We start from the raw sequence: 22,974 nt of genomic DNA, 5'->3' as shown, positions 1-22,974 counted from the left end.
TATGCTGTATGTGTGTTTGTTCCTTAAGTGTGTGTGTGTGTGTGTACGTCATGCTGCCATATGTCATTGTCAAAGTCCTCTTGCTGCTACACTGAGAAATTCACTGTCGTACATGAAAGCTGATCAAATTCCAAAACACTTCACTGCGACAATCCTCACACTCTTCTCTACAAAGATTGAAGAAGTTACAGGTTCATATCAAAATAAATAAATAAAAAAAGACATTAAAAAATGATTGGATTACAAGACTAGAACACGGTTAAGTGCGTTGCCCGGGCGACTTCCCCCTCCAAAGTTCTGCGGCAGACTGCCAAGATCCGTCGAGGGGAAATGAGGCCTGTGCTAGGCAGGCCGACTCCTTCCTCTCACCGTAGCTGGAGGAAAGAGATGACCTTCACCGATGCAGGAGACCATCTACCTAACCTCCTGACCTTTACCACCAGGTTCAACGAGGAACAACTGACCTGGGCTGCGTTTCCCGAAAGCGTCGTAAGCCTAAATTGATCGTAGAATCCTCCGTAGGACGAATCTTAGTTTTAACGGGCCGTTCCCAAAGCCATCGTAGTTAAAGTGTGTCTTGAAAATTCATAGCTCTTGAAAGCCCATATTATCAGCCTACTCCTTACGAGCATGTTTGGGCGACGCACAAAATAAATATGGATGGTTTCGTTTTTTTGCTCGATCGTTGCTACAATCCATTGTTATCGGGAAACGCAGCCCAGGTATCAGTGGTCATTGCTAACACCTCCCTTTTCTCAAGCCTATGTGCACGGCCCTGTAATAAAGCATGACTCACTACTCCAACAAACGCAGACCACATTGGTGGAACACTGCTGCCCAGGCACTGACCAGCACACTGTCTCTCTTCTGCAATGATTTAGAGACTCTTGTTAATCTTATCAGGGACTGGCTGGACACAGCAGTAATAAACAGACAATTGGTTGGTGAATCTCATACCGTATCTTAAAGTAGAGAAAAGGCTTAAAGTAACAGGCACAGCATACAACATAGTAAAAGTGTCACGCATCGTATTGGGCTAGGGCTTATTTATTTTTTAACCCTATTATTCTTCTTCTTTTCTTTTTTTTTATGAAATCAGTTTTCATGAAATTCGTTGGAAACCTTCAAGGTATGATTCAGTGCCAGGCGAAGCGAAGCTTTGAATTGTATTACGTCCATATGCATTGGCTTGTGCCTAAAAGGATACGGCCCAGACTCCAAAGCATAAATACCATTCTGTAACAGAGGCCATCTTTTGTGAAGAATGCCACGGAGGCTCACAAACAAAGTTAATATGAAGGTTCTTTCGTTTCTTTCGTCTGGTCTGAGGAGGGAAATTAGGTTATGCTGAGGACTTGAGTCATGGAGGAAAGCACTTGTCCTTACTCGACATGACTCATTGCCTAACCCACTCGGAGAGAACCGTTAAAAGGCCAGCAGCAGTGATAAAACAAGCTCTAATGACTGGTCACTCCAATTAACACAATCATAAAAATATCAGCCAACATGACCTGGATATTTCAGTCAGGAGTAATAAGACTGTGGGGTTTGTCAGGCAATATCTCTGGGGCAGTTCACAGCTAATTTTTGCACTATAATATGATTTAGATTTGTCAATATGTGCCTGGTTAGCCAAAGTGGATAAAGATGCATGCCTCACACTGGTTGATTAAATAAGGGCGCAATCCCAAGAGTTGCTGTTAAGGTGCGGTGGATCCTATTCTTAGCTGGGGAGCAAACAGGGTGCAAGACTATGAGGGAGTTTCTTTAAAGCACAACAACATTTCAACATGGCTTCCTTTTCCAAACCACATGAAGCGGTAATGAAGGGATTTTAATTTTGTTTTGTTTGTCCTAAACCTCATCCTAAAATGACCGTCAAAATGATCAACATGGATTTCAGCGTGGCACATCTGTTGAATTCATTACCTCGGCACACATGCTTCTGAACATTCTTTAAACGGTTGAATCGTTTTGATCTCCTCAATAAAATCTCCCCTGCGTGTGTATTAGACAGAGGGAGTCCGATACTATCTCACTTAGAGACGATTATTGTTTTTGGGGACCATCACACTACTTTTCCAGGGGAATTAGGCTTCCCATGCAGCCTAGATGCTTATGAAACAACCCGAGAGACAATGCTTTTCTACAAATAAGAATCTGCTACATAAAAGACAGGAAGGATGTCTTTCTATAACATGATTACACCACTGGTCCGTTTTCCACCCGTTATTTCATATCTCCCTACAGGCCTACATATCAAAATGATTAACGATTGATTGCAAGATATGTCGAGGCGCCTAGCGCCACGGCGTGCACAGTGGGGAAGCATAGTTTGTTGTAATCCAGGCAACGCTAAGGAGTGCCTCAAAGGAGGTACAAATCTTTCCTATGCTTCAGCTTGTTGGCTTTTGTCAGAACAGAGAACGACTTCCATTCCTTGCCCCTTTGTTGGTGAAGCTGCTTGTGTCCGTTGACTGACAGAGTCAATTGGCATTGTCAGGAACGACACACCGACAATGGGGGTACAGCATGCATGAATATCAACCAACAACAGACAAATACACACATGAATATAGATGAAGCTATTACAGAAGCAGTGAAAAGATCATCCTAAATAGAGCCTTGTCATCATCTCCCACCATCAGATCCTGGCATTTCCTCCCCAAACGGCACCGGCCTCACAGGGTGAAAAGGAACCACTCGACAAATTCATCTTCAAAATCTGTTTACCAGGATGCAGAATAGCAAAGGGGAAATTTGACTCGCAAATTCGACCTCTGAGTGTACATGTCAGTGCCTCCCAATCTGATTGCTTTGGCATTCACATCTGAATGGGATCTGGAGTGTGAGGGAAACAGCGAGAGAGAGAAAGAGAAAGAGAGAGACAGAGAGAGAGAGAAAGAGAGAGAGAGACAGAGAGAGAGAGAGAGACAGAGAGAGAGAGAAAGAGAGAGAGAGAAAGAGAGAGAGAGACAGAGAGAGAGAGAGAGAGAGAGAGAGAGAGAGAGAGAGAGAGAAAGAGAGAGAGAGAGAAAGAAAGAGACAGAGAGAGAGAGAGAAAGCGAGACAGAGAGAGAGACCGTTGAGGAAGCAGATGGTGCTTCCTCGCTAAAGTGACTGGAGGAAATACTGCTACCCGACACGATGTAGCCAATCAGCATGAGAGCAGGACGGCAGAGAGTTGTGAGTGTGTGTTTGTAAATGGATAGTGGAATAAAACAAAGAGCAAATAGCATCTGTGCTATGTTCTACTGTTGACATTGTACCTTGGGCCAGTGCAACCATTTCATTTAGGAGTAAATGTAATCAAATCAGTGACGTCACAACCAGAAAATAAATAAATAACTATAAAATGAGTGTTGGAGCACATGGATGTGATCTGACAATAGCCCAACATAGCTCTGAGATCCTGGCGTACCACATATCAGCAAGCCCCTGTGTCTCAGAGCTCAAAAACAACAGACCCTCAATGTTGCCCGCAAGCCAGGCTTGAGTTCAGCTCGCAGGAACTCTCCAAACTAAATACCGAGTTTGGGTGACAGCTGGACTTTCACTCTCGACGATCAAGAGGAGTTTCGGGTGGATTGTCTTTGGAATCTGCAACCGGGGGCCAAAAGACACAGGATTATGACTGGCCAGAGAGATGGGCTTCTGAGCCCACAGCTCCGTCTCTCAGCTCGACCCGAGCCCACGCTCGCAATGTTCCCACAGGCTGGGAGCCTCAGGGTGGAAGAACTACCACTGGGCATCGATTAGGGCCCGTGTGAGGTTTGACATGTGAATGGAGTCCTCTGTCACAAAGCACCTGGAGGCAGGGAACAGGGACAGTACCTTTTCTCGGGGAGGGGGGGGGGGAGAGGCTGTTAAAAGAGCCTCTTTGTGGGAGCGATTCGGGGACAGGGATGCTGGTCAGGCAGCATGCTGGACGGTTCATGCTCTACTGGCGTCTTCGGCTGCTCGTTCTCCAGCCTGAGGGTTCCAAAAGATGGAGAGAGGCCAGACAAACACACCATGCAGTTGGTGGCCACGGCTGTTGCTGTGGTTAATTCTGGGGCTATGGGTATGGCTGTGGCTTGTGCTAGGGAGGCTGATTAAAAAGGTTAGAGCTAGAACTGGGGCTGGAGGTTAGGGCTATAGCTTGGGGCAGGGATAAGGGCTGGTGTTGGGGCTATGTCTAGGGGTGTTGATGGGGCTGGGGCTGGGACTATGTCTAGGAGTGTTGATGGGGTTGGGGCTATGTCTAGGGGTGTTGGTGGGGCTGGTGTTGGGGATATGTCTAGAGGTGTTGATTGGGCTGGGACTATGTCTAGAGGTGTTGATGGGGTTGGGGCTATGTCTAGGGGTGTTGGTGGGGCTGGGGTTGGGGCTATGTCTAGGGGTGTTGGTGGGGCTGGGGTTGGGGCTATGTCTAGAGGTGTTGATGGGGCTGGGGCTATGTCTAGAGGTGTTGGTGGGGATGGGGTTGGGGCTATGTCTATGGGTGTTGCTGGGGCTGGGGTTGGGGCTATGTCTAGGGGTGTTGATGGGGCTGGGGTTGGGGCAGAAGCCAAAGCAGCACACCTCATCCCTCTCATGCGCCGTTAAACCAGGAGCAGAGGAAAGTATGAAGCCATGACAGTAGCTGGCCTTGGGCCCTGCTGTCTCCACGGAACTACAAGCCCCATGATCCTCGTCAATGCTCAGTGAGGTTGTTTAAGATGGCTGCCTGTAGTCTCTGCTGTGGTAAACAGCTGGGCAGCTGTACAAGAGCTCCTAAGGCTGGGCCTCAGAGAAGCTTGCAGACATGGCGCTGTAGTTTTATAGGCTAGTTTTGTCCTTCTAGACAGCTCTGCTCACACTGGGAAGGATATTGCTTTTCTGGATGATTTAATTGTTGAGCACATCAAATGACGATGGATATAAAAAATATATTTTTATGTCTGCTTTTTGTTGCTTTGCTGCTTTTGAGTTGAGCAATCCAAGCTGTACTGTAACTTTTAAGTAATTACATTAGGGCATTACAGTTGTTGGACACATACTTAGCCACAACACAAGACTCTGAAAAACCCATAATCCTTAACTCTAAAGGCAATATCACAACTCCGTTGGACAACCAAAATCTAGTTTTAAGAGTAAAGAGAAATTAAAGGCTTGCTAAGTTGTTCAACAACAACGAAAATGTTCTGACACAAATTCTGTCAATAATCAAACAATTCCTCGGTTGTATTGTGCATCTTTGAGTTCTGAGAGACACAAATAAAGAGGTGGAGGGAAAAGGAGGTGGAGGGAGGTGGAGGAGTGGGGGGAAGGATAGTTTCAGAGCATTGGTTCTGGCAGTGAGGCCTGACTGACCTACATCCAGGCGGAGAGATGATATTAGCAAAGCAATTAAGTGAAATGACAGGCATCAGGAAGGACTGGGCCGACAGGGAAAGCAAAGTCTCTCTCCTGGTCTCTCTGTCTGTCTGCTGTAATGGCTATTGATCACAGCCAAAACAAGCCCTTTCAGCCCGGAATTGGCCAAAATGGTAACAGAAAAAAAAGGTTCTGAAATGAGACGGAGTGATTGAGAGAGAGGGAGAGAATGAGAGAGATGAAAAGGAGGAAAAGATGAGTAGGCTGGCGTGGTGTGACAGTTGGGACAGCGCTCACATGGCAGTGACCCAGGCCCCTCCCTCAGGAGAGGCGTCCTTGACACAGCTATATTGGACCCAACACGGTGGACAGGAAGGTCTGGAACTGGAGGGGGGGGGGGGGGGGGGGCAGCGGGAGGGGGGGGCAGGGGGAGAGTGACAGATGTGCACCAGCAATCAAAAAGAAAACAAGATTACTGGAAATCTCATGAAAACATATTAGTATGTCTGAGTTGAAATAGCCCCTGAACCGTACCTCTAAATCTGATTTAAAGTGATTATATAAGACAAAGCGGCTTCAATCACACCAGTCAGCTGTCAGGAAACAGGGCATGTGTCATTCAATCCCACGATGCATTGCTGCAGGGTCAGCTGATGATGGAACGCAAGAAGTCATGTGATTTACTGATATGTCAAATCTCAGCAATGGATGATTGACTGATGCTAGATAGATCTCAGAGGGTAATCCTAACAATATTTGACAATCTATAAAGTATTTTTATAAAGTAGAATGACAATGATTTTGAGGCACACAAGGCGAGCTTCCCAACAAACTTTCAACTTTCAACAGGACCGCGACAGCCGACAACAAAAAGGAGGGTCAATCTATGTATTGACTGTTCTCTCTGTGATCCTTACCGTTTTTCTTTCATCCACCTGACAGGTCATTACGGGCCTCAGTGTCTGCAGCGTTGAGTGCTCTCCTCCAATGCTGTCTGCTGTCTGTACACCTGCCACACTAGCCTCTGAAGAATACTTCACCCAGCATGTGTCTCATGTCAACTCAGACCTCACACCTTATCGCTATGACGCACAACTCTACACCTCTACACGCTGGCTTGATTAAAAAATATATAAATATATATATATAAAAATTGGTTCTTCAAAGTAAGATCAGCTGGAGTTTTCTTCCTCTCAAAAACAACAACTTTACAATCCATGGTTTCCTATTTTATAAAACGACTGCAAAAGACAGCTGTGCCTGTGCCCGTATGAAATCTGTGTAGCAGAGTGCCAAGAACAGAGAGGGTTAAAAAGCAGACGGTCGTTCTGCTTGACTGGTCAGAAAGCAAGCTGGAGAAAGGTTGGGGGACACTAAATAGTGAAAGTCCATACAGCGCAGGAATGTGCCTTCCTCAAACCAGGGCAGACTTATTTTCCCCCTATATCGTCTTCTTGACATCTGCACTGCATATGTGACCATAAATCTACATGTGGATTTTAAATGGCTCAACACACAGAGTAAAATGCACTAGCCGTGAACCTACACAGTAGAACCGTGTTTGTTTGGGGTCCTCTCTGTCTCCAGTTTGACCAGTACAAAATCAGGGGTTCAAAATCCCCTACCTAAGATTCATGGCCAGATAAGTGTTGACTGTAAAGCATTTAGATGTTGTTGGGTGGTACACTATTTGAACAGTGTGACACAGTAGAGACAGCCACATGGCGTGTGATCTGTGAACGTGTGACTGAAATGAACCGACCATCCGAATGTCATCCATTACATGAGTGGCATGTTCAGTGCTTCATATTCGTCTGACGATAAACACACAACGTCTGAGAGACGTTGTCTTTACTGCGAGGCTGGTGGTTGGATAGGGAGCCTGTGGACTGTGTTTAATACTGTCATAACTCTTCCTAGTCTCCAGCGGTCTCTATACAGGCCAACCTCAGTGCCTTAGTCACGCTTGTGAACAGCAGTGGAAAATACCATAAAACAGAGACTAACCCTACATATGTAGGCTGAAGATAGGCTCGGTAATGAGTTTTACTCTGCAGCTGGCAATTGAAACCTGTGTCAACATGGGGAGATATGCAATAATACTTCGGCAGCTAATACTCACAATTAATGTAATGTAAAATATCACTCGGGCAGACAGGTTGACCATGAATGATCAAACAGAACATTGGAATGCGTTGATAAGAACCCCTGCTGGGAAATTAATTTTACAGGCGAACATCCGCTAGTTAGAGAGGAGTGGAACGAACATGAAGACTTACTATTCACACAGAGGGCACGGCCAGTGTCCTCCTCCACAGAGACCACAGACCATCCAGGCTGTTCAGACCCCCTGCTTTTACTCTCTTAGTCTGACTGATCAAGAGCAAGGCTGAAACCTTGACTGTTCTATAGGACTGTCACTGTGGCAACACTGATTATGGCTAAAAAGAAATCGTCCCCTGTCGTCCATGGACAGGTCATGTCCCATACCGAAGCAATGTCCCTTTCTTACCCAGGTTGAAGCTACAAACAGCCATGACGTAAGGAAAACCACATGCATCATCTACACTGATAGTCATCTTATAACAGTAAGTGATTTAGTGTGTGATGTACTGTAGGATACTCGTAGTAGACCAACATGGTCTGAAAGGGCAATTTCATTGTAAGGCCTCTAAAAAGACAGAATACAGATGTCCAGAGTAAAATCAATTCAACGTCACAACTTCTGTCAAGATGCACAGGGAAATAGATCCTGTGTTGACATTCACAAACAAGTGGGCCGACTTGAGTGACAATTGTATTGAAGAGGGCATGCTGCTAGCTATTAAAATGTTACATTTGATATCTTCACAATGGTAGTGCACAGAAGATTAAGGTGAGGTAAGGAGGGAGGGAGGGAGGGAGGGAGGGAGGGAGGGAGGGAGGGAGGGAGGGAGGGAGGGAGGGAGGGAGGGAGGGAGGGAGGGAGGGAGGGAGGGAGGGAGGGAGGGAGGGAGGGAGGGAGGGAGGGAGGGAGGGAGGGAGGGAGGGAGGGAGGGAGGGAGGGAGGGAGGGAGGGAGGGAGGGACAACATTGTCTCATGGGCATTGAATTGAGGTTTATAAATTAAAAGCACTTCAGAGTAGTTTCAGATGGTCAATGACAGCTTTTAGGAATCGCAGAGCAATCACAAAAGCAGAGTTAGTTTGATCTCTTTCCCACACAATGTCTATTTATTTTTCATTCAGGCGCCGTTGTTGCTAAGACTTGATCAACATGAACTCTTTCCAGCACTTCATAGCCACAAGCATCATTCTTCAGAGTTAGAGATTTCCTCTGAAGTCCTTAAGACATTAAATACCATCAAAGAAATATCTAGGGTGCTTCGCTTGCTGAGAGAATCATATTGTGTATTTACTTATGATTTATAATTTAATTAAGACACAGTAACAATGAAGCACTTCATACATAGATCACATAACTTATAAAAATAGTTCAAAACACAAGATACTTTTTGAAGGGGTATGTATAAGTCTGACATGACACTGTTCTAACACCTATATGAATCTTCATGAATGTTGTTACTGGGTGTCATTCTGTCAATTATGGAATTTGTATGCAAAGTTCCAAGTTTGCCAAATAATGCAGTGTTTTTTTCTCTTTTCTCAGACTGTCAGTAAAGAAAGAGAGAGGGAGTTTGGAGGTTCAAAGCAGTCGTACGAAACATTCATTTGCTCAGAATGGATATGGATGCAGTCAAGTGGATTATTCAACTTACACTGGCCGGGAAATAACTCTACCCTCACTCCCTCACTCTTTCTAGTCTGTTTAAAAAGGAGAGAATGACCAGCACAAGCTGCTGCACTGCATGTACATGATAATCACCCTAGACACAGCTTTGGGTTTCTTTACAACCCATAAGATGATGCTTATACTGAAGCCCAGTCCCTTATTACTGCTAATAATGTGTGGTCTGTAAAGCAGCTGATTATTCCTGTGTGCTAACATTCTGCTACGGCTCCTTCACAGATATTAGGTTCAATGGCTCGGGTGAGATGTCATGTTGCGACCCCTGCTGTGGGCTGGCCCGCGGGGGGCCTGTCTGTGTGTGTGTACGCGTGTGTGTGTGCGTGTCATTGTCTGTGTGTGTGTGTGTGTACGTGTGTGTGTGCGTGTCATTGTCTGTGTGTGTGTGTGTGTGTGTGTACGTGTGTGTGCGTGTCATTGTCTGTGTGTGTGTGTGTGACAGCCCCTGGTTGTGGCCATTTCCTTAAGGGCCACTGAGCCCCCACTGGGCTAAATCACCCTGGGTGTGTAACAACCCATACTTCAATGTTTATGTGACGGCAATATAATGGTGTAAACACATTGGCTGTGTGAAGCCATAAGCCTATTCTTCAAATTAGTTAGTACTAGAGAAAGCTGTTTTATCATTATGGAAATGGTTGTACTGACAGGGGGAGAGGCAGTTGCAGTAAAGATGGAGGGATTCAACACATTGTGCACAGTACACACACACACACGCCTGCCTGCCTGCTCTCAGCATCTGAAACTATATCACCTACACATGCACCTCATAGCGTCTACGTTGCAGGTCACATCATTAGAGTCATTACTTTTTCAGCTTAGCAGACACCTTTGCAGTGGACACACATCATGTTCTGTCCACAGCTAACTACCTAACATAGCTGAATCATGGCAAATGTCCTTCTGAAGGGCACAGCAGAGGCTTTCTGTATGTCAGCAGGCCAGAGCGGACCACCTAGCTTAATCCAAGCTGCTCCCTAATTACTGACCCACGGGTAAGGTTGATTCAATCCACCTTGTAGGCATAATCAAGACTAACTAATGGCAATACATTAACTCATCTGTTGACCCACAGCTACAGCTACCTTAAGTCACATGCAGTTTTATCCTATAGGGAGTAAGGTGGCTGAACGGTGAGGGAATCGGGCTAGTAATCTGAAGGTCGCCAGATCGATTCCTCCAACATTGCCAAGCACCACCGCCCCTCCAGACCCTCCACCATCACCAGGACCCCCCTGTCCCTCCACCGTCACCAGGGCCCCCCTGTCCCTCCACCGTCACCAGGGCCCCCCTGTCCCTCCACCATCCCCTCCACCGTCACCAGGGCCCCCCTGTCCCTCCACCATCACCAGGACCCCCCTCCACCGTCACCAGGACCCCCCTCCACCATCACCAGGACCCCCCTGTCCCTCCACCATCACCAGGCCCCCCCTGTCCCTCCACCATCACCAGGCCCCCCCTGTCCCTCCACCATCACCAGGCCCCCCCTGTCCCTCCACCATCACCAGGACCCCCCTGTCCCTCCACCGTCACCAGGGCCCCCCTGCTGGCATGACCGTTGGAGCGAGCGGGCCTTCAGCTTCTTCAGGACCCTCTGGCTGAGTGGCTGGCTCTGTCTGCTACCAAGAGACCAGTTTTCCTCCACACAGGAGCCTGTCATCTATCATTATGTAAGCCGTCCAGGAGAATGATTCCTCCAGACAGCTCCAGTGGCTGTCTGGAGCACCAGACAACACAATGAACAGGCCCGTATGCAGGGCGTCACTGGCCACAGCTACTGTCAATTACATTATGATTTTGTTGGACAATTTAGAGAACATATTGTCAGATTAGATGCTTTCGAATGTACACACAAACATACGTATTCCTCTATGTACCGTAGGAATGGCTGACAAACACGGCAGGGGCAAACTTCTTCTTCTCCCAGCACACAGATTTATTTCCAATTTGGGTCGGCCATCTTGGATGAGAGTGCTGTGCTGCTGCGCAGCTGGTTAGCCCCATAGCTCTGGAAGCAGTGAGCAGGGTCACACCTGAAGCCCCTTGGCTAAGGTTGAGGCCCAGCACACTTAATGAGGAGTGTTAATCAGTGAGGCAGTGACCCAGGACGGACACAGCCTCATCACACACACACGGACACGCATGGAGAACACACACACACACACACACACTCAAAACGCCCCAATCCCTCCTGTCCTTCTGGGGCTGGGCATGGTCACCTCGCTGAAGGATCAAAGGGAGTGTGTCGTTTTAATCAGGCCTCACAGTGGGCAACCCCATTAATTCAATTCTATTTCATCAGCGGTGAGCAGGCCACTAGAGGGGTCTACACATTCCTGGGGTCCTCCAGCCCAGCAGTAATCCTATCTCTTAATGACCCAGGACTGGCCACTAAACCCATAATTGCTCGGTGACTGAGTTTTGCTTGCTGACAGGACTGTGAGATGTTCGTGGGAGACCAGACGAAGACAGACATAGGTCACTTTGTGGACCCAGACAAGCAGAGCAGAATTAATGATACTTTGGATCAAGTCATTCACGCCCCTCAACCCCCCACCAAACTAGGGCAAGGCTATAGGCACACAAGTAAACACACACACTAAACAAAAGGATCAAGTTTTTCACGTAAGGCGGACTCTAATGTGAACATTAAAGATCTAGATCCTTCTAACTTGTATAACTATCGCTATACAGCGAGTAAACTAAATTAAAATAGATAATTATGGGTGTGCCTGCATCAATGCATGAGTTGAACTGAGTTATTCTCCTGTTTAACCTTTTACAACGAATAATTCGAAAGATATGCTCCCTTCCTGCATTATACTTGTACTGGCACAAATGACAATGACTAATACGCACTATGAAATAATGCGTGAGGAGAACAGTTTTCGCCTGCTGTTTCATATAACATTAGAGCCACAAGACAACTACTGTAAAATGTACCATCAGTCTTTCAGACAGCCTAGTAGAAAATATATGACACATTTCAGTGTTTGTTTTAAGAACGATAATATTGGGTGCATCATATTTCACAGTTATTTCTTTTCGCCCCCTCTGTGGTTTGATGTCTTTCTTTCATAATGAAATGTTTACTGGGACATGAGATAATGAGCTTTAGATACCTTACCGTACCTTTGGTCTCTGGTGGACGGTGATGCTCATCACAGATAAATGAGATCTTTTGAGTATTGCAGTCTTCACCTGTGAAAAGAAATAACAGTGTCATCGGTGGAAAATCTGGAAAACACACATTGACATTTAGTATTTGAGCAGTCATGTGACCCATTCCTCTTAACACATTCATTATTTTTGCTTCTACACCATTTGGGCTGAGTGCTGTGAAATCCCAAAAACATATTGTCGGTGCCATTGTTTGCCTGCGCTACAGACAAAGGACTCTGCCATGCGGGGTACCTTATGGAGCTAAACGTGTCAACAGCGGGCAGTATATTCGGGCAGTATATTCTTCCTGGACGCACGCGCGGAGGTCAAAACCAGAGCAGATATAGAGACGTAAAGGTCAGAGTGGTTGTATGGCTGGAATTGAACATGATCTGAGGGACTCGGAACAAATGAGTCAGGGCAAAGCAGCTGCACACTGGGGATACCGGGACGACATGAAAAACAACAATTAATATTACATCTGGATCTGAGAGAGCTGACGCTATCAGCAGACTACTAAATCAGCCGTTCTGTACATGAGCCACTTCAAAGACCTCGCTTGTGGTAAGGCTAACAACACCTCTGTTGTTCCCAAACAGGGACTGTGTGGCTCTTCTCCCTCAGTGGCTGTCTTTGGGAATCGCAGTGACACAATCTCTAAGGGATGACATCACCCGGAGACAGGAGGGTAGGGACCGCGAGAGGGGCGGGGGGGGGGGGATTTGAACATTGAGAATTCATCCGTTTGTGAGTAGAGAATGGGTGCCAGCGGCAACCATACACAAATGTTTATCTCTGATTATCTCTAACCCTATCGCCTTTTCTCATTAAACTTTGTGATTTTTAGCACAAAACAATCTAATCCACACTCAGCAATGGTTAGTGTTTAAATCCTTCAAACTGCAATTGGATAATGTATTGTCCCAGTCACTGATAAATCTTTCATTTTGTGAAGACTACAGTTCAATTTTGATGTGAAGAAGAAGAATCGAGGTTACCTCTGTGCTTCTTACAAAGCAGGATATTACATTTGATTTCAATTTTGTAAATATTTTATAGTCTGCCAGTACAGTAACAGAACTGTTATGCAGTATCAATATATCCCACCCCATAGGTGTCCATAACAACATACAAAACACTGAGATAGTAATCCTGGCCAGCAAGCCTGACATTTGTACTTAATAATTCTGATAACAAGACAACAAGTTTCCCAAAAACTTAGTTTACATTAACTGCCTCCCTTTGAGTCTGTTCTTTTTTATTAGCAAATGTCGGGGGAACAACAGAGGAAAATGGCATTCTTTGCCATGAAATTAACATTGTTTTCCATTACTTGGCACCACACAAGATCATTAACTACCTCATTGACTTTTCCTTATAGATTTACATAGTCTCCTCTAGCTTGGAGCATCAATTTGCATATTCTAAATGGATAATACACACACTCTATGGCTAAAGTCATCCGTGGATGACATGAATAATGAGAAAGAATGTTAAAGTAGTAGATGAAATTAAAGTGTGAAATTAAAGGACTTATTTTTGTAGAACACATCTTTGTTTGGAAAGTGGTATAGGATCCAAAAATTGGTAATTGGATGTGCTTGGTTTTGGCTAGGCACATCAGGCTATCTTTTTTTCAAATATTTATTTGGATTTTTCTTTTTTTTAATATGTTTTGGGGGAGGGGCTGTTTGAAAGGTGAGATATCCCATTGCCCCGGCCTCTTTTAATGACTGATCTCATAGTGAGTCAATGGATTTGGTCGCAACAGTTTCTTACAATGTAGTCACCAACCCATGAAAAATATTGTCATTCTCCAAATGTTTGGATGTTTGATATTAGTTTTAAACAATAGGTTTGGAGGTGATATAGGCCTAGTGCACGGCTGCAACCAAAGCAAGCACATCTCACATTTTCCCTGAAATTGTACACGCTCTAGTTTTATACAGTTACTTCATTGTAGCAAAGACAAATGTGTATTCATATATATATATATATATATATATATATATATATATATACACCGGTATATGAAAATTGTCAACTTGCAGTGTAGCTAAGCTATAAATACAGCTAAGCTATAAATCACATTATAAAAGATCTTTTAGATTTTTAGTCTAGAACATTTCTGACTGCAAAACAGACTTGCAGGCATAATACATACATTTAAATGTATATGTCTTAATCAAATGCTCAGCAATCAGCAGATACCAATTACAGTCTGTGAGACGAGGACCTACATTAATACCCATCCCCTTGACGTTAAAAAGCCACTACTGTACCCTAGCACACATTTTCCATTTACAATCTTTTTTCATCAAACAAACTAGAGCTGTAACATTTCAAACGGCATAAAAAAAGCATTGTCTGCCTCCAAATCTGTTTCTTAAACGTTAGAGTATCCCAGTTTGTCAACCAAATGACTATTGACTTACTTTAGGAGGACAGGCCAAGATAATCTTTTTCTAATAAAATCAAATGGCTACTTTTCCAAAGGCCAATGAATTTCTGTTCAGAGAAAGAGAAATTGTTGGGCCTCTTACTAATGCAGAAAAATGAAAATGTCTTCCATTGAAAAGCTATGACATTACACCCATAAGAGCCACAGGCATAAGAGAAACGACAAAGATAGTTTTACTATTTCATGCTCAGCAGATTCTATTGATGTTAAGCCAAGTCTTTTTTTATTTTTCTTATTTCAGCGAATTTCTCTGGCCCAGCCTATATCTTGTATGAATCCAAACAGTGGCACAGAAGAAGAAGGCTTCCTAGACTAGGCCATCCAATAACCTCGTTTCTCCACTGACAGTTTATTCCTCTACTTTTATGATTTCACAGAATGTATTTCTTTGGCTGGGGATGTAAGCAATAATTACCCTGCTTTCAAGTCCACTGCACCATGCTACATTGCAAGCTATGAAGTGTGGTGTAACTACAGTTCCACTTGAACAGGCGTTTCAGTATGATCCATGTTCCTAGCGGCTACTACATTTCAGCAAAAAAGTATGAAAAAAATAAATAATTAAAAAGAGACTAATATCAGCAAGCATTTGTTCCATTTTCATATACATAATTGTACAGCCTGCCGGCTACATGTTTAAATTAATGTGTCAACATGCAATTTTCTCGACCACACATTCACTGCGTATCAACATCATCACTGAGAGAAGGTGACAACTGTACTACCTGGACAACAGCACTGCAATAACTACATTTCAAGGCCCTCTTTCTATTTTCCGTAGCTATCTATTCTACTAATTGCCAGATGCTATAATAAATCAATTAGAAAGCACAATTAATGAACATTGTCATCGTGCATTAGGTATTTGCACAGCATTGCCAGGACCCTGCACGGTGAATAAATGGAAAAATGACATGCATGATTCACAACATTTGATGGTTGGAATATGGCCAATTTTTTATGCTGTTCTAATCCAATAAAAAAAAGGCATGTCAAAATAAAACAACGGACGCAAAATAGGATGCTATTACAGATTAAAATAACGCCACCCACAAAGGCATGATTTGTGGATCCTGTTAGGTCAATGGCCACCTTCCTACCTACCCAGATGGACACCGCTGCATGTTAGTGTTATGTTTACAGTCACTAAACAATTTAGATATATCCATATCCATATATCCGAGATGTATTTGTAATTGCATTTCAGATTTGTATCTGTCAAGTAGAAGATTGTTTATCTCTGCTGTTAAACTGACAGAAGTGGTCATATTTTAATAATAATGGATCACTGCATAACCCTTAAAATATGGTAGCAATTACCCAGTTGTCCAAAAGAATTGGGCCATCTATCCACCAATGAACAATCAAAGTTACAAACAGCTTCCCGGTAGCAGGCCTTAACGATTCTCATGACACCTTGTGATTTGGGATTGGAAGGAATTGGAAAATTGAGTTCCAGTGACTTGTGTGACCGCTGTAAAATGCTGGGTTCCTGGGGTGTTTGCCTTCAGCTCAGGAGGCCCGGGATACAAGACACACTCTTGTACCACAGCACTATTCCACTAGGCCTGCCTTTAATGCCTGGCACAGGCTTGCCACGCTCCTGAAGACTGATTGAATTATTCAATTTCAAATAAATTATTACATAACGCTCCCGTAGACACCCTGGCTGAGAGGCCACAGGATTCTGTCCGACCGCGATGCCTGACATCTGAAAGAACAAGCATTCCCAGAATAGATTTAGTAATTTATTAAGACAATGTTTATTCCGAGGAGGTATTGTGAGCTAATAAAACATGGGGTGTAAGAGACGTGCGCGTCTATAAATATGACGGTTGAGGACCACTTCTGCCACAAAGTCCCAGGGCAGAGAGAAACAATGAAGCCTGGCTGAATGGGACTGCATAGACAAAAAGGAGGTGAATGTAGGGCAAGCCTGCCAGAAGGTATGGAAGATTTTCCATGTCCACCTCCTCTCCCATGTCTCCCCCCTACATGGAACAGATCTGCAGTGTCATCATGAGGGCCTAACAGGCTTAACCTGCCACCCACTGAGCCACTCACAACCCAGCAGGGTCACAGCCTGCAGGGGCCTGAGAATGTGGCTGGCCTGTGTAGGCCCCATTCCAAACCAACTGCCTGTGTAGGCCCCATTCCAAACCAACTTCAACCCCAGTGTTCTTCATGTAGATCAGAGATGTCTGTTGTTGGCAGACAATGTCTGTTAGGCTTGGTGGATGTCTTCCAGTACTCCATACACCTTCTTTTCTCTTCAAGGGCTTGAAATGCCTACGGCCACAGGCTGAGGGTGGATTTGAAATTGGGCTCTAGTGTGATAAGTATGGCCCTTGGCCCTGGCTCTGGGAGTCAGCTTGCTTGCTGGAGGGCTAATGGCGTCTTAGCATATTGAAGGGAATGGTGTGATTGGCGCTACTTCACGGAGGACATACCCAACAACCAATGACAGACATCTTTGTGGGATGGTGCATAGCGAATGTTTTGTTCACACTGGCACGGAAACAGTCACAGTGTTTAAAACCCCTCTACTATCTATGGAGGAAAACAGAAAATAAATGTTGCATTCCAAGAATAGACAAAAACATGACAGACTTAAAGCAGCGTATTTAGCATTTCTGGATACAGTAGAGGATTATTGTTAAAATGAAAATCAGTGACATTACACTGCATAAACGAGTTGCTCATAATTGAGAGAAATTGGAGACTTGACTCTACAAAAATTAAGATAATTGTGTTTATAAACTACTAACTGTATCAGCCTGTGTATTTGAGCAGGCTGCTGTCTCAATCTCTGTGGTTGTTGCGTGTGCACGGTGTATTGTGCTCTGAGACCATTTTGGTCTCTATGCAGTCGAACTGGAGGCTTTTAGTGCAATGATACTGGCGTCACAACCCCTCGAGCGACTGTGTGCAAGAGGGCGGCTGAAGAGACTGCTTTTCATAGTTCACTGGTCTCTAAAGAGCTTGGGAACCCACAAGTTTGCTCATGGCCTTTTGCCCCATATACATTAGCAAGTTTATTACCCTTTTCCTTTAGCCTTCATCTCTAAATATTCAACATTCAACAAACTAACAATATCACCGCTGCAGACTCTCGATAAGGAAAATCGGTATTTTAAGATATGCAACATAGGGAGGTTGAAGAAAAAAAAACCTTCATTATCTGTATTTCAGAGAGAAAGCTCTTGCAAATGGATGTTTTGATGTTGTCCTTCCTCACTATCTTGTTCAAGCACGGCCTGCCAAGCGACGCGTGTAAAGCCACTGCTGGTACACCACACGCGCCTGCTTGGTCTGCGAAGGCCGTGTTGAGCTGGGGGCCGGCATCGCTGCCGCTCCTCTCAGTCCCTACTGCGTACGCTCTCCATCGAGTGGCTCTCCTGGTCCACTGCTCCTCGCACCAACACCACCTCATCAAGCTTAAGATGTTGGAGTGGGAAAATCCTAGCAGGAAACTACTGCCTGACAAATGAAAGTCCCAAACTACAACTTGCATGGATAACGTTGAGAGCCTTCGCTATCTCATACCATATGCTCACAAAATAAAATAATCCTCCCAATAATTGTTCAGTTGTTTGGTTGTTCTACTGCTTGACTCCGGCAGCACTAGCCTTTTGCTCTGAAAATAAGTGGAACCACATGATGTATTCTATCAAGACGAGAAAGGCTGATCCCTTGCTGAGACTCCCTACCAGAGATATAATTCATCTCAACTAGGCATTGTCCTTCGCAGCGCTTCAAAACAGATTGAGATCATTCCCTAATTTACTAGATGGAGATGCATGGTCTAACTGTTTATCACCGAAGCCCAGGAGAGAGAGCATGAATTCAGTTAATACAGATCCTCTCTATTATATCTGTACACAAACATAACACATCAACACACATACACACACAGACAAACACATTTATGTTGCTGTCGACAGGGTAGGCTACTGGTATTGTAAATATGCAGAACCAATCCCTTGTATAGATGAGGTGAAAAGTCCCTGCTAAATGGGCCCAGCTCTGAGGCAAATGCATTGTCTCACCTCATCAAGCACAGATCCCTCTCCCTGTTCTGGGATGACAGGGACTAAAGCCCTTAATCCCTACCTTGATTCACACTACCTGGTATTGTAGGTTTACCAATGTTATCAATGTAATGGTTGTGCTTTTTGCCAGGCAGACATTCAGAATGGACGCACATGTTGAAGTTACGATAGTGTTATGAGTATTTATTATTATGGTTGAATCTCAAGTGGGAATGTGTAGTAAAATGCTCAAATATAATTATTCTATCATTTAAAAACCTGGGTACAGTAAGAGAGTGCGCTCTGTAAGTGTGTGTATAAGTGCATTATGTTTGCGTTACCTTTATGGCAAGTAACCTGTATTGTTCCCACAGTCAACATCAATGGCAATCCCAAAGGCTTGTTGATTCTGTGTTTGTGTTTCATAATGTACAAGTGAATGGGCCTATTGCTCCTGGTATAATTAATTACTGGACAGATGGACTTATTTCTTTATGATAGGTAGGCTAATTGCTTTAAGGTAGGTAGGCTAAAACACCAATTATACATCTGTAAGGTGGGACAATGTGGTTGGTTATGAGGTATTACAGTTGACTAGTAAGTAATTGAACAGTCTTATAGTGGGTTCATAACTAAGCCAAAAGCATACACACGAACATGATGAACACTGAGAGAACAATAGGTCCCTAGCTGCATCCATTCAAAGATTCAATGATTCAAGATAATAGCACTGCACTATACGGTGCTGTTTCGTGGTGTGCAGTCCATTCTCAACACGAGTCAGATTTATATTTGTAACCATCTACCTCTATTAGAAGCACCATTACAGTAATGTCACACCGACACCAGCTACAAGCCTTGCAGGAAGTTTTTTCTCGCTCCAAGCTTGAGCGCTTGCGCACAACGTAAGAGCCGCACACCCCATTTGGTTATATTATGGTGCTTTGAAAGAGATGGCACAGACGAACACATATCAGAAACGCACCACATATTCACAAGCGGAGAAGTCCACTTGTACGGCGTGAACTCAGCCTGTCACTAAACAAATTAGAAATGTATGAAGTAAGGCTGGAGATCTCCACTGGTACAGTAGGCTATGGCTTACACTGTCCGCTTACCTCCCCTGTAGTCGCAGATTCTGTCCCCGGCGTTTGTCCTTGTTTCGACAGAAACGGTTATGCGTTACTGCTGTCTTTATCCAGCAAATACTGATGTTTCATTTTACGGCTAAATGTATAGTACTGTCTCTTCTTGAAGCCCGTCTTTTGTGTGTCGGTTGTCCAGTCCTTTCCCGGCTTCTGTTACCTCTTCCCTATTGCCAGCGTTGGGACTTGGCAGATGCCACAGAACGCGTCTTTATCCGCTCTTTGCACAGCGTCGGCTCTCAGATGCAAGCGAATGCTTGGTCAGAGCGACACACCGTGTGGCTACTTTACTCCCGATACCGCTCCTCCCCTTTACTTTCTGTTTTCTACAGAGCCCTATAGCGCCTCTCACTTGCCTGTCTATGGAATTACATAAATGTATGTATTGTAAGGCTACTGTATCATGTCAGGCTTCACTAACAAGCATTCACATCGCTGAATCTAGTTGTCCTTGCGTGGCGGTTAGTAGTGATTGCCTTCACGATCCTGTAAGAGGCACGCGCAGGTGACCAAAAGGCAGAAGATAATACTAGCTAGGGCGCATCAGTCAGCTGTGTTATGCACACAGGTGGCCTTCCATATTGCTTTCTTGCTTGAAAATTAGTATTTGTTTAATACAGTTGTTTTAAATCAGTTTTAAACCCAAATGGAACATTGCCATGGAGCCTATTTTCTTTGCCAAAATAAATAAATAAATACATACATACATTGGATACCATAGTACAATGTAGGCCTAAGACATTGCAAATGCATGCAGGCTTTTTGTGTATTTCATAAGATACACGCACAAAAATTCTCGTACAGAGCAATATTAATAAACCCACAATTGCAATATGTGCCGTTCGTTTTGTTGGGATTCAACCGACTGTGACCAATGGAATCGAGGGTTGTGGGTTACAGTCTACGTAGGCCCATTCAAATATATTATTTGCTGCGCAGTAAATGTGCAATAAAAGCTTGAAAGCATAAATATAGTCATTCTTGACCATACAGTAATTCATAGTTCATTGTGGCCCATTTTTGTCTACTGTACGTTGGGTGGAATTGTTCAGGTATTCCTATATATATTTTTTTTTTATAGAATTTGACTAAATTAAATCAATTACAGGCCAGTCATCTTAAAGCGTTGATATAGCTCATAAAAAAAAAAAGATCAAATAATGAAGGAACATTTTACAGTGTAAATGTAATCATGCAATACATGTTTTGTTTTTTCAGGGTATTTTTCAAATTTAGAAATGGGCAAAAACACCAATAAAAACGGAAACAGAAAATGTACAGACCCCCATGTGTCCTACGAAGTTAACAACGCAGAGGCTATAAACACAAGTAATTGGGCACAAGGGGCAGTGTACAGGAAGCCTAACCTACACAGAGAACACATCAATATAAGCAGTCATATTTGTATAGTCTGTGTGCAGTTTTGTATACACCAACATAAAGAATGAGAATTTTAAAAGAAATGATCTGAAGATTGTGTCCATGTCCTGATAAACATCGTCCAGCTTCACTGCAGCAGAGATGGGGAAGCACAAGCTAGTCGTTAGGCAGAGGTGTGGGTGTAAACCGCAGATCTGGTGGAACAGACTGTCCTGCAAAACAGAGCCTGGCTGAGTATCTTGAAAGCAACAACATATGTTGACCTTCATAAGTATTTATGTTTTGTGTGTTCAGGTGTGTGTGTGTGTGGGCGGACAGGTCTGCACCGGTCATCTCTGAATGTAGTGTAGTATGTTGCAGAGAACACAATGTGTGTGTTTAAATCGCTTCAGTAAGTCCATGTGGAGCAGTGTGTCACAGCGAATGACAAGGATGTGTTTGTTTTTCTTCTTGCTTCTGCTATCAGATGCTGGAAAACGGTGGCCGGCAGAATAGGAAGGGAACAGGGTAGCACACATGTTCTAGTGTAACAGGATATTGACCAAAGGGGAAAATGATACCTTGATTATCAAAATGTTACTTTTACCGGATGCAAGTTCAGCTTGCATGCATTGTAATTAATTCTGACAAAGAAACAGGTGCAATGAGCTGAATCTACCAACATGAGGGATTTTCAAAAGCAAGATTTGAAGGCAAGAATTATTTGAGAGAGCAAATCAAATTAAACCACTTAGAATGAAATGAACCAGGGACATTTAGCAAGTCTGGGTTCAGCTATGCTTAAAACCACATCTCAACAGCAATTAAGGCTATGAAGGGGGGAAAGGGACCTATGCCAAGTTTTGGAAATCCCAAGCTTTGTTTGAAGAGGGGATTTTAGGGTGCATGTACTCTGCATACATTCATTTGAAATGACATTTACCCACCCTTTGAGACGGGGAAAATATTTCCTGCCATGCCACTAAACATAAAAAATTGCTTCTCTTGAAAAAGTCTGCTCAGCGCTGGGTTTCAGCAATTCTTTGGTCCATGTCTTTAAATGCCATTTAGCGTTTCTTACAATGAGCCTAACCATCCTGTGGCTTTGACACTGAATTGTCTTTTCAAGTCAGTCAGCCATTGAAGTTACTGACCCTACAAGAAGACAAGAATGTTGGTTTAAACTTGACATTAGAATCAAAGGAAAAGCAAATGTCACAACCAGTGCTCTTTCAAGAAACTAAACAGATAAGCATGACATGTTCATCAAAAGGTGTCTGTTAATTAACTCAGACTCCTGCTGCCACAGGTGCCTCAGAGCAGACTCCAATCAACAGCTCTAATTGAAAAATCAAACACGTTAGTTACCACCCACCAGAAACCCTATGCTTCAGAGACTTTGTGAAAAACAAGATATCCGAGTTGTGAGCTGTTGTCTAGGCTTTACTACAGTAAGGCATTAGACCACCTGTTTTACCCATATCCCAAGAGTCAGATTAATTTATCTAATAAAGGCTAAGATTGATTGAGCCACATGATTTGGAGTAAACACATTTGCTTTACAAGAGTTAAATGACTCTCTATCTGAATGTAGCATGCTGTGAAATATGATCCTGCTAAGACATTGTGTGAAGGGGTGACAATATCTTTTGAATAGGTGGTGTGAAAAGCAACTCTGAAGTGGCATGACATT

At 43.9% G+C, this 22,974-nt stretch overlaps 1 long non-coding RNA gene across 1 annotated transcript in view; it reads right to left on the bottom strand.

The window, feature by feature from the left end:
- Positions 1-20,159, bottom strand: part of LOC146287399 (uncharacterized) — a 50,384-nt gene extending 30,225 nt beyond the window's left edge. Inside the window, exons 1-2 of the long non-coding RNA XR_014758483.1 lie at positions 19,896-20,159; positions 12,256-12,324 (exon numbers count right to left, since the gene is read on the bottom strand). This is a non-coding gene — a long non-coding RNA (uncharacterized LOC146287399). The remainder of the gene's footprint in view (positions 1-12,255; positions 12,325-19,895) is intronic.
- Positions 20,160-22,974: the final 2,815 nt, after the last annotated feature.

This window comes from Hypomesus nipponensis, chromosome 6 (genome assembly GCF_054491055.1).
Source record: "Hypomesus nipponensis isolate SF chromosome 6, ASM5449105v1, whole genome shotgun sequence".
Lineage (NCBI taxonomy): Eukaryota > Metazoa > Chordata > Actinopteri > Osmeriformes > Osmeridae > Hypomesus > Hypomesus nipponensis.
The sequence above is the reverse complement of the archived record's forward strand: the minus strand, read 5'-3'. Positions and strand labels throughout refer to the sequence as shown.